The sequence below is a fragment of the Copadichromis virginalis genome, unplaced genomic scaffold, assembly GCF_057382275.1.
Source record: "Copadichromis virginalis isolate Kocher_CV1m ecotype Utaka unplaced genomic scaffold, C_Virginalis_male_GT1.1 unmapped_scaffold_1, whole genome shotgun sequence".
NCBI classification, from domain to species: Eukaryota; Metazoa; Chordata; class Actinopteri; order Cichliformes; family Cichlidae; genus Copadichromis; species Copadichromis virginalis.
This window is the reverse complement of record NW_028188589.1, coordinates 10,094,006-10,104,417: the sequence shown is the minus strand read 5'-3', so window position 1 is coordinate 10,104,417 and position 10,412 is coordinate 10,094,006. Positions and strand designations below refer to the sequence as shown.

The window sequence follows — 10,412 nt, the reverse complement described above, 5'->3', positions numbered from 1 at the left end:
ATAAACACTCATTTATTCCAGTTTAGTTTGCAATGATTTTAAAGTAATGTGGAACGATTCATGTTCATGAGCTGTTACAAACACAACTATTGATTTGTCTATATATGGTCGGACTACAAGGCTCGTGTTGAGGCTCTTGGAATAATGTGTGAATTACAGCAAGAAATGATGGTTTTCCATTTTACCAAAGTGGAATAAAATCACCACAGCAAAGAAATCATGTTATTGTCTGCAGCTAAAATATATGGTGAACATGGTTTTATAATAATGTGCAAACACAACCTCACTCTGCTCTATACGAGGAGCCAACCACAGCTGTCCGGGTCTTCATCCACCACCTCCACCATCTTTGCTCATCATCATTCACTTAATTGCTGATTGGTTTAAATCAAACTCCATTACAGGTTCAACTCCATTATATAACAGCATGTTGACTTTGGATCTGGTGTGCAGTGCCACCTTAAAAGATGAGGAAACTAAGAGATTACAAAAAAAGAAGTGGAGGAGTTAAAGAGCTGCAGCAGATTAACAGTTTCTGACAGTCATGTGTTAGAAATAGGACGATTAGATGAGCTGAGGGATCCATCTACTGCTCAGTGAAGCCTCATCAGAAACAGTCTCAGTGGAAGGATGGCTCTATTGTTAAGGAAGGACACAGGCAGAAAGACTGGCGTCTGTCACACAGGAACTGGACTGAAAATCAGCTGCACATATTCATCAGGATGTGCAAACATATTATAGGTGTGGAATTCAGGACAGTACCATCAGAAGTTGATCCACTGTGCAAATGTCTGATTGGCAGTGGCTTCATTTTTCACTATGAACAAACTGCTAATGCAGCATCACAAGACGTCAGCCATGGATTGGCCTCCCCAGACCTCAACATTACTGAAACATCTTAACAGAGGATGGAAACAAAGGGAACCAACATCCAAGAAAAGACCAAGACTCCAGGCTGTGCTGAATTATAAAGGTGGACTGACCTCCAGGGTCCTTAGTATCATATAAGCTCAGTTTGTGTCTTATATACTTTCCATTTATATAACAAAATATATAGAAAGGAGGGTGGTTTAAGATGTGTGTAGAGTTTTATTCATTATCTTTAGACAAACAAAGAAAGCACCATCCATTCGTCTCCAGTCTGTATGAAAAACAGGGGAAAGGTCAAATTAAACCTTTGAAATTCCTTTCACAATAAATCCATAAATAAACAAAATAAAACATAGAAAAGTGTTTAAACCCACTTTTCCATAAAGCTGTCAATAGGAAATGTTCCAGTAAACATGTCTGTGTTTCTGCTGTTTTCCTTTCATGCGTCCACAGCTGACAGGTAACCCTATTGGAGTCGCCATAGTGACGGGTGGCGTCTCAGCTTCAGCGTGTTGATGGGCACAGCCATGGTTACCACAGCTGGAGTTGGTGTACGGCGAGCTGTGAGAGGACAGAGATGGAGAACGCACATTTAACTCTTTAACAGGAGATACGTTACGACTAACAGACGACTGCTGTCTACATGATGTCTTTGCAGCCCTTATGCTACATGTTACACAACTTTTCTTCATGCCAACAAGACTGAGGTGCCACATAGTCGACACATACAGCTGATTATGATGCATGTTTTACTATTGCTATGTTCACATCATCTGCTTGGCTTTATTACTGAAAGCCTGGAGATCCTCTGACGTGTGCATGGCTGATGTGAAGTATGATTAGTCCTACATGACATCAACAGCAGAGGCAATGAAAGCTTTGTTGTTAACAGGTTGTAGGTAAAGTCAAATGTCTACTTCTACACTTGTGTTGGGTAAAGTTCTTCTCACTGCAGCAGATTTATATCTGTGCTTTCACAGGGCGTGATGTGGAGCTCAGCGCTGAGGTGCAGGTCTCCTTGGAGACGGCATCCTGGCTGAAATATTATCATGCTTCCAAAACATTTCAGCTTTTATTTTGAAAGAAACAAGACTTGAAAACGAATCCCCTTCTTCCTCTTTGTCTTTGTTCTTCAGAGGAGTGTCACCTGGACAAACTCAGGGCTGTTCTAGAGCCTTTGTTATTATTTGACTCCATAGAAATAAAACTGAATGGAATCAAACAAAAACTCCCAAACAGCTAAAACACTTTGCTTTATTCTCTTTTTTAACAAATACGTTGAAGTCCATCCACAACAACACAGCTGAGATCTCCTTTGTAATCAAGTGTTTCCATCCTTTGTACAGATCTGCATACAAAACAATCATTTACGTCCCACAGAAGTCTAGTTACACGTAACTCTACAAGAACTGGTGAATGACAGAAACATGAGACACATGATCACAGGTGATAACAAAAAGAGAAAGAATTCATGTGTTAGTGATGTTTTTCAGCCCTGATGGCTCATGTTGGAGAAACAAGCTGAGGTACGTGGAAAGTTCACACACACAAGTGGGCGTGAGCGCACACACAGAGAGAAACACAACTGAAGCATCTGTTTGCTGTTTCTGCTTTCATCATCTCTGCTGCTGTGTCAGGCTGGGGTCTCTCAGTGACGTGGTTGAGGTGAAGTATGACGAGTATCCCTGATTCAGTCCATCGAGACAAAGGGCAAAGAAAGCTGTTGTTAACAAACTCTATGGTGATGTGGCATTTAGCTCTGACTCTACGCTCTGCTGAATCCTTTGAACCTGCTGATCAGTAAAGCTCTACGTGCTGCAGCAGATTGACCTCATCTGTGTTCACAGGTGTGGACCTCAGCGCTGAGGTGCAGGAGACTTTCATTCAGTTCTCCCTGCAAACAGCATCCAGCCTGGAAATACTGTCATCTTTCCCACAAACGGTGCTCTTATCTCAGAGAAGAAGTCTGATGTAAATAACTGCAATCAACAGTGATGTTCTGCACAGATCACTTTTCCATTTTGCTCTCTAGATGAGTCCCAGCTGCCTGACCTTGTGTCCAGGTGATCGTCTCACTGAGGAGCTTTTGTTCTGAAAATCTCACGTCCATCACCTGTTTCCTTTTTACTATCTCTGCTCTTTCTTTATTCACAATGCTCATAATATCACACAATTATATTCATCACCTGCATGTTTTTATCCAGCTGCTGTTAGAACCAAACAAATAAAAAGGATGAAAAGCCTGAAATCCTTTGATTTATTACATTTGAAACAAATATGAGAGCATCCCTAACAGCACAGCTGAGACCTTTGTTTTAATCAAGCCTTTGTATCGACACACTTGTAAAGATTCATATACAAAACATAATAGAATAAATCAATATAAAATACACATAATCACAAAAATGCAGCCATGTTGTGAGTTTGCATCTAAAACATGCATGTTTCCCTTTGTACAGGCAGATTTACAGCAGACAAAGCAACACGCTGATCGACTTTGACCGCTGCAAAAACAAAATACCCACCAAGTCTGAAGTCGATCAGAGGAACTGTTGACAGACTGACAGACAAACAGATGCTTGATTCATTAGTGCGATTAAATGTTCTTCTTTAGCAGCATCACTTCATGTGTTTGTGTTCCAGGAATAAAGGTCTGTTTAAACTGGACGTCTCCTCAGCATCACTCGTGCTGTCATGGTTTCAAAGCTGTGCAGAAAGAATCTGAGGGACGATACAGAGGTGACCAAAGTTACAAACATCCAGCTGTGCTGGAAATGTTTGCAGAGCTCCAAACTCTTTGGCTTTCTGCAGAGCAAGTATGGAAGAAGCACCTGAGCTAACTTCAGTTTAGACGATATGAGGAAAAATGCTGCTTCCCAAAGTTTCCTACAAGTATCCAGTTTATATTTAGAGAAGCGAAGGCTCTTTATCCTGACAACTACTCCCTGGTGGATCCCTGTCCTGTGACAGCAGCAAAGACTGTGTATCAGTATCATCAAAGCCACTTCAATAACCAGTGTTTAAAGCTCTCTAGCAGATGGACTTCAGTGGCAGCCGCCTCTGTCTGCTGTGTCCAGAAGGTTCTCTGATGAAGCACACAGCAGATGCTGCACTACAACAGCAGCAGCAGCTCAGCTTCAGTTTGCTTCGACGCCCTTTTTGACCTGTGAAACAGCAGAAAATGAAACATTTCAACACCCGTTTGTTAGCGTGAGCTATTCTGCTGTTTTTCATCATTTCACAGGTGAAATAAAATCACATTTACTTCCTGTAGGAGTGATCGTGTCCAGCCTGACTGAGACCATGTGCTCCATCCTGCACAGGTAATAAACCTCTGACATGAAGGGCTGTCAAGTAGTTTTAGACAAATGGGGGTAAAAGAGACGTTAAAAGCTTAAAGAGAAACTACATTTTCTAAGAACTGTCTGACGTTCACCTCTCACACAGTGGATACGATTCTGCCGCTGCAGGAATAATCTTTGTGCTTATGAAACTGTCCATGTGTTTGCAGAAAATGTCACATGTTCAAAGCCATCCCAGCACCTGGGGTTTGTATAAGTGCAGCTGCTGGTGGGGAGATAGTCTCACTCTTCTATATAAAGAGTCAGCAGGCAGCAGATCTTCATCTGTGATCTCCTCCATCATCACGTCTTCACTCTTCAGCAGCTATGGCTTCACTTCGTGCCCTTCTGGGAGTGGTGCTGTGCTCCTCATGGTTTCTGCTTCTGCCTCAGGCCGACTTTGATTTACAGAGTCATCCATAATATTTTTTATTTTTTATTTTACTGCCCATCTATTTTCATACAAATGTCTCCGTCTTATGGAAAAGGGGTGGAGCTTATCCAACGAGGACAGGCAGGGCCCCCCCAGACAGTTTAGCAGTCTATACAGGAGGCTGACCTTTGCAACATGTACTTCTATAATGACTTCACCATTTAGGTTATTTGGTTATGTTTCACCCTGGATTTTGTGTGATAATATTTATTTTGTCCACTGATTTAAAAACAACAAACTATATGAATATAAAACAGAGTGAACAACAAAACATCAGCTTTGGAAACTTTGATGTAAAATTCTGCAGTTGTTTTCTCAGATATAGCATAAATCAAACTAACATACATCAGTGTGTTATTAACGTGCACACAGACACACACACACACACACACACACACACACACACACACACTCACACACACACACACACACACACACACACACTCACACACACACACACACACACACACACACACACACACACACACACACACACACACACACACACACACACACACACACGTGTTACAATAAACAGCTCTTATGCTTCTGTATGATTCTCAGTGCTTTCCATTTGCGTGTCCACAGGTTGCTGTAAGTGGTGCTTGACTGCAGTTTGCTCTCATTTCAAGTGGTTTGCTGTCACAAAGCCAACAGGAAGTCCGGCCATGGTTGAGCCAACTGAAGATGGGTTGAAGGTGGCGTCCTCGTTTCCTCTGTGAGTGCGAGAGGACAGACAAAGCAAACACCGTTTGGACAGCATTAAAATATTTACACTGATGATTAATGTTGTGTCTTTGCACCTGTAGCGATACATGTTGGAAAATGGAGACTTTAGCCACCAAGACTGACGTGCCTGGAAACTTCCCTGTGAGTACGCCCACAAAGACAGGAAACAGTTTAGCCACCGCGGTTAATCCTCCATCATCATCATCCAGTATTTTCCACATCTTTTCTTCTGCTGTTTCCCTTGTTGTCAGTCACGGGGTTTGTGACTGAAATGCGTGTGGTCGATGGGAAGCCTGACGAGTACGGCCTGAATCATTCCATCAACACCGGACGGAGTGAAACCTTTGTTGAAAACAGATTATATGGTAACGTTGCATTTAGCTTCAGTAAACTGTGAAGTTACAGCAGCAGATTTACATCACGTGGCTTCACAGGAAGTAGTCTGGACCTCAGCGCTGAGGTTCAAGCAGCTCTGCTTGCAGACGGCATCCTTCCTGAAAATGTTCTTCATCTTCCTAAAACCAGAACTTTTACATTGGTGCTGAAGTTCTATATAAAAACAGCCTGAAATACAAAGTGATGTTGTGCACTGATTACCTCACACTCTCCATGTTTCCTTCTACAGAGGAGTGTCCGCCTGAGTGTTTTGTCTGATCTGTTGTTGATCGTCTCATTGACACTGCATGCAGATCTGACACCAGGGCTGGACTGGGACAAAAAATGGTCCCGGGCATTTTGACTGGAGACCGGCCCCCCAGGTATTAAAGGAAAAACCATGAAGCCTTTGAATGAAAACAAACGCTGTTGTCACAGTGATGGACGCTGTCTTGTTGGTATACATGCATCAGTCTAATAAACTTAAACCTGCACCATCCTCCCTGTCCTGGTATTCTAAACAGGAAGTAGACTGTTGGTCGAGTTAACCTCCTGAACATCTACAACACACGGTGGAAACCTGACATTAAGACAGAGACTAGAGGTGAGACATGATCATTGCTGATTACTGATGACAGATTTAGATATGTTTTCATAAACCTTTCATTTGCCACATCAATAAACAGCACGGCAGGGCAAAATATGTTTTCTAACATGGCAACCTTTAAAAAGTGAAAGGAGACAGAAAGACAGGTGAGAAAGAATCAAACGGACTTTTTGATGCATTTTACACACAGTACTGGTGCAGAATCTAGAAAATGTGGGAAACACTGGCATCATATGCAGTACTTACTTCTGAAGAAATTATGATGGGACCCTAAAAAATGACTATGTACAATAATGGATTTCTATACATTTTACATCAGATGGAAACGTTTGTTGTAAGATTCAGATAATTATTTATTAAAAGCGAGACATTTTAAATGAGAACAAGAAAGAAAAGTATGTCTTTGTGCCCCCCTCTCCCTGTTAATGCCCTACCTGCCCCCCTGGCAACACTTTGCTAGACCCGCCCCTGCACAGTTACCAGCTGTCAGCTACACAAAAAGGATCCTGGTGTTATTTGTCTCTCAGAAACAGTTCATAACTTCAACTCATTTTTGTTTTGTCATGTTTTGTTCTTTACATTGTCTTTCTTCTATATAATTGTTAAACATTTAATAAATATGTCTACAAAAAGATTTTTAAAATCAGACATTTCACACAGACACCCAAATGATTTCTGACTGATGAAGGGGGCTGAAGGTGCCCTGCTCTTGCCCAGCTTCTGCTGCTCTCTCCCTGCTCACTGTCAGCAGCTGGCAGCCTCGGTCCTGCCTGAGACTCTTCATCTATCAGTGCCAAAGAATATGGGAAATAGCAACGCACAACATGCACATTACAAAACAAGCACATGAATCAGCATTACATTCATTAGTGAAGTGCTGACGTTCGTTCCTAAACTTTGGGCCTTAATTAACATCACTGTGAACTAATGTTTGCTTTGCTTCTTAACCAGTGAAGCAGCGAGGGGCTTTCTGAGGTTCCTGCTCGTAAATGCCCAAAATGAGTCGAGTATTTCTCTGCAACTACAAACTCTGTTTACATCAGAGGTGTAAATATTACAGCACTGTGTCAGAGTCACTGAGGCTGGAACACAGAAAAAGGAAGTAGATGTATTTATTTTTAGGCTTTATTGCCTGGAACCACTTTAAAAATACGCTTTGGGTCACAATTAACTGCAGAAACCAGGAATCCACATATGAACATTATCTGTGCAGAGATTTATGCTTCTGAAGGTAAACAGTGAAAACTTGCAGCACTAAATGCACAGATAGCCAGGCGTTTCACATTTTGGGACCATCTGCCAGTTTTCATTTCTTAGGTATTGAAGAGCAGAAATGATTGAATTTTATTTACATGCTTAGAAATGTTTGCTTTTGAATATTATTTGAAGAATTACCCACACACTCAGGCACTGTGGGCCTGTTTCCCTTTGCACAACCGAGTGTTGGAAACGGGCCTTTTCTCTTTAAACTCTGAGGGGCTGTAACTTTGGCTTCTATTGGCAGATTTGCATGATTGACCCTCTTTTTAAAATAGTTTTAGCCAAGAGAATCAAGCTAACATCACTGTTTTTACGTCAGCTCACGTCACACGAGCTGTTTCAAGAAAAGTCATCCTGTCACACAGCAATGGCTACATGAATCACACCACTCTGCTTAAATAATAATAATAATGTTTAGTGAAGCAGGTGAAGCAAAGGGCTGCTTTTAATAGGCTGGGAGACCCAGGTGTGCTGCTTTAGCTGCTGAGCCTCTCATGCTAGCCTCCATCTATAAGCTGGGATCACAGGAGCACTGCAGTCCTGACTAGATCAAGGATTGTTATTCATGCAGGTGACAAAAGTTTACATTCACAGAGTCATAGGATTGAGCCTGGTTTGAAAAGCAGCTGTTTAATGCAGCTGCTTAGAGTTCACACACAGTAGAAGAATCAGACTTGAGTCACATTTCAAACACTGGAAAAATACTCAGCAAGTAACAATGAAAACAGCACAGACTCAGTATATCCTGTTCAGTCCTGTGTTTGATATGAATGTGCTGTTCAGAGAGGATCTCGTGTCCTCTTTTACAAAGCCTTTGTTTCATGATGTTTGTGTATAAATGAATGTAGGTGTGTTTCTAAGTGTGAAGGAGCCCTGGGAGAAAAGACTGAAGCTTGTGCCAAAGAACAAACAGGAAAGAAAGATCAGCATTAATGAAGACGAGCACAGAAGGAGCCCAAGCACGTGTTGCTTTTTCAGATTTCTCTAAAAGTGTGTGTTCATTTGTTCCATCCTTCACAACAAACAACAGCTGACAGACACACATGCACTCTGTGTCACTTCACAGGGGCTGATGAAAGTGGACACAGTAAAGGGAGAGCTGGACCTGCTCTACACATCCTGCACTCTGTTAACAGACTTTATTCTGCAGCATCAACAGATAAAAATATATGAAGATATAGAAACGTTTAACATTGTGACTGTTCACGTTAGTGAAGCTGTTACTTTGCTGCCAGGTGGGAAAAGAAGCCTAAAGCTGAGTCTGATTAAACATCTGCTGCACCAGAGAGTTTCATGGCCCTGCTTTATCCTGTGCTTGCTGACCACCTCGTCCTGAAACCTCTTCATCATCCTCACAGTTGTGTGAAGAAAGAGGGAAGCAGGTGGAAACCATCTGTGCTGCTGTGTTCACTTGTGTGTGTGCGTCTATGGTCATATCTAATGTGTACCTACAGACAAACACAAACACCTGGCATTGCACAAGAGTCTCTACTGGAGCAACCTGCAGATGTCAGAGATGTGATTAGAGGGTAAAGTTGACTAGTGAGAGCATCTATGTTGTTGTTGTCTGCTGGGGGACAGCATCAGCTCCAGAGATGCATCAGGATCAGCAAACTAATCTGCAAGGCTGCAAGTGTCACTGAAGGAGTTTGAGTCAGTGAGGGACTCAAACTCACACAGCTGGTCAAGAAGGCTCAGCAGCTGCTGTATTTCCTGAGGAGGCTGAGGAAATTTGGTATGTTGGCCAAGATCCTCAGCAGGTTCTACAGCTGCACTGTGGAGAGCAGCCTGACCAGCTGCATCACTGCATGGTACGGCAGCACTACTGCAAACCGCAAACGCCTGCAGAGAGTGATAACAACTGTGGAGAAGATCATCAGGACCCCGCTGCCCTCTCTGCAGAGCAGCTACCATCACAGAGTCCAGAGCAGAGACACACCTCTGCCCTCGAGACGAAGGTTCAGAAGTGTGAAATGTAGAACATCCAGACTCAACAACTCCATCTTCCCCACTGCTATCAGACTCCTGAACAGCTGACCGACCTCAAACTGCAGTTTGCACATCAGGTCACTTTGCACACTAAGTTCATTTTGCACATTAAACTCCATGTACATCCATGTACATCGACATCTGCAGACCACACGTGTCTTCAGTTACTTATTTGTACTTATTTGCAGTTATTTATCTTTTTATTTTATTTTTTTAAGTTATTTTTTATCCTTATTTTATCTTTTTATTTATTCTTATCTTGTTCTTTTAACCATTATCTAACTTGGCATTGTGCACGGTGTGTTTAGATTCAGTTTAAATTCAGGGACACGGAGCCCCTGTTGATCCTCTACCTAATCACACGAGCTACGGTGTGAGAACGGGTGTGGGTCACAATCAGCCAAGGTTTTGGGTGAACCCATTGTGAGATCTAGCCCCACGCTATCATGTGATTTCCTGTGATCAAATGTCCCAGGATGTGAGTGGGCGTTAAGACGTCCATGTCCCTCTTCAAGCAACTTAAAGAAGTCCAGACGCTTTTCTTTCCAAGCTCCTTCAACAACATCATTCATAGAACAGCTTCCAGCTTCTTTTGCTCGGCTACAGTTTGGATGGATTTGCATTTAAAGATGCAACAAGACTAAAATGGTTAGGGTCAGGAGGTCAAAGGTCAGAGCTCCTGTGGGTCTGAGGGCGGCCTCACGCTGGAGAAGGATGAAGGAGTCTGACCTGAGCCAGTGTTTGACATGAACACATCAGCACTGCTGTCAGTGAGCCTAACGACAGCCGTTAGCATCATTTCAGTGTT

At 42.5% G+C, this 10,412-nt stretch overlaps 2 long non-coding RNA genes across 3 annotated transcripts in view; one reads left to right on the top strand and one right to left on the bottom strand.

Annotated features, from left to right (window-relative positions):
• Positions 1-965: 965 nt before the first annotated feature.
• LOC146679796 (uncharacterized) overlaps positions 966-10,412 on the bottom strand; it is a 188,780-nt gene continuing 179,333 nt past the window's right edge. Inside the window, exons 1-2 of one of the 2 annotated variants that reach the window (XR_014918505.1) lie at positions 3,396-3,581; positions 966-1,431 (exon numbers count right to left, since the gene is read on the bottom strand). This is a non-coding gene — a long non-coding RNA (uncharacterized LOC146679796). Of the gene's footprint in view, positions 1,432-3,395; positions 3,582-10,412 lie in introns of those variants that run through there. The other variant, XR_014918506.1, reaches the window with a different exon arrangement.
• LOC146679805 (uncharacterized) lies at positions 5,025-6,663 on the top strand. The gene is made up of 3 exons (XR_014918629.1): positions 5,025-5,362; positions 5,454-5,514; positions 5,625-6,663. It is a non-coding gene; the product is annotated as an uncharacterized LOC146679805 (long non-coding RNA).